Genomic DNA, 2,216 nt, shown 5'->3' on the forward strand with positions numbered 1-2,216 from the left:
TCAAACACTCGAGGTTTTGATCTTTGAAGACATTTCACACACGTTGAAAATAAAACATTTTAGGAAGCGAAAGAGGTTGTTGCACTCCAAAGAGCTGATCTTGTAAATGAAGGAATTGTATATAGTTATATTGTTGGTATTTGTAGCACTCTGATAGTTCAATGTGAAGGTTTTTTTTGTTTTTTAAAAAATAAAATAAAGGGAAAAAAAAAAGAAAATTTTTTTTTTTTTGTTTTTTTTTAAAAAGTTAATAAAGGAATTGGTGGTGTTTGGTCAGTCAGGTTGAGTGAGTTTCTCTTTGGTCTTCACAAAGCTAAAATTGGAACAGTTTAACCTGTAGCGTAAAGGGTAGTGTAAAGCCCAATGAACGTTATTTCAGGGTTTTAAAACCACAACGTTTTATTAAAGGGCTTTTCCCTTTTTAAATGTTACAAACTCAGAGACCGACAGAGCAGGATTCACTTGCCCTAAAGAGCGTCCATTGTCGTGTGTTGTTGTTGTTGTTGACGATAACAGGGTTGAAAGTGAAATGCAGGCGAAAAAGGAAGCTCTGATGTTTGTGTGTTTAATCATTCATGGAATAAAAGTTGATTAAGCTGATGTTCGGAGCTCTGATGGTTCTTCTGTTTAACGTCCAAGAATTCAGTGTGGAAGAATTATTCTAGTTTATGCAGAATAAATCCAGTTTACTGAATACGGTATATTATTATGTTATTATGTTGCAGTATTGTATTATAACTATTGATGTGTTCATCACTTTAAGCTATTAGAGTTGCAGCTGATTTTAATTCATTTATATACTGATGGCTAGTTAGAGAATTATTTTAATCTATAACTACACAAACGTATTTTATTTTGTATTATTATGAATTTAAATCAGTAAAGTAACTAATGTCATCGAATAAATGTAGTGGAGTAAAGAGTACAATGTGCAGGTTTGGGAGGGTTACTCTGATTACTAATTACCAGTTAAAAAATGTAGTCAGTAACCTAATCCAAGTATCACAGTATTAAAGTACTGATTACTTGATTACTTTGTTAGTTTTGGATTACCTCAACAGCAAACATGCAAATAGGAACCAGAGAAAATAAATATCAATAAGTTTTGATGAGTTTATTCTAAAATACTTTTTTAAAATGTACTTTAAATTTGTATTATTTTTTTTACAATTAATGGATTAGTTACCATTGTTAGTATCCTGATTACTTAACTCAGTTACCTGTAATCCGTTACCCCCCCCCCCAAGCCTGATAATGTGACATGAAATTGAAATACTCAAGTACCTCAAAATTATACTTAAGCAAAGTATTCGAGTATATGTACTTTTACTACTTTCTAGGATAAAAAAACTAATCGTAGTGCAAAACAAACAAACAAACAAACGAGATCACATACATGTTTATATGTTGTGTTAATGGAGAGTAACCAGGGAAACAAACACCTGTATGAAGGTAAGTACTACCGAGTATTACCACAGTATAGAAAATACTGTAGTATAAAAGAAATATATATATTATATAACTGTAAAGGGGAACAAAGTGTGTCTGAAGCTTTCTGTGGCTCCAGAAGGAGCTCCGTGAAATCTGATAAACTAATCTGTTGATCATTTTCTTAATCAATTTATGGTGTTTCTGTAAAAATGACTTCAACAATAAATTTTTTTTCTTAAATAAATCAAATAATTGTTTAACAGTTAACTGCAATATTTATATATTTTGCAATAGTTAATTTTCTGTAAGTTAATGGAGAAAGTGTTGAAAATAACCAGACAGAGAGATATTAAAGGGATCAATACCTCCGTATTAACTCAGTATTACTTTATAGTCACAGTATCTTACAGTACTGCAAGAGCTATAATGTTAAATATATAATATATATAACATATATATACTATTTAATGTGAATAAACTGTTAATAATGGAGGTTGAACTGCAGCAGAGGCCTCGTGGTTCTCACAGCAGCTCTGAGCAGAGCTGCTTCACAGAGCACAATTTATTGATCAGCCTCTGCCAATAAACGTCTCTCCCTATAGTGACATTTCCTCGATAGATGGTCAATGCATCACGAGCATTACTGCCCAGCCTGCTGCTTGTCCTTTTAACCCCACGCAGACCGCATTGACCATCACATGAACCTCACGTGAACCCCTCCGCACGCAGCCGTGATCGAGGGGTCACACAGCGGTCAATGATCGGACACACAGGGACAACAGGGA

The sequence above is a fragment of the Dicentrarchus labrax genome, unplaced genomic scaffold (genome assembly GCF_905237075.1).
Source record: "Dicentrarchus labrax unplaced genomic scaffold, dlabrax2021, whole genome shotgun sequence".
In the NCBI taxonomy this organism is placed as follows: domain Eukaryota; kingdom Metazoa; phylum Chordata; class Actinopteri; family Moronidae; genus Dicentrarchus; species Dicentrarchus labrax.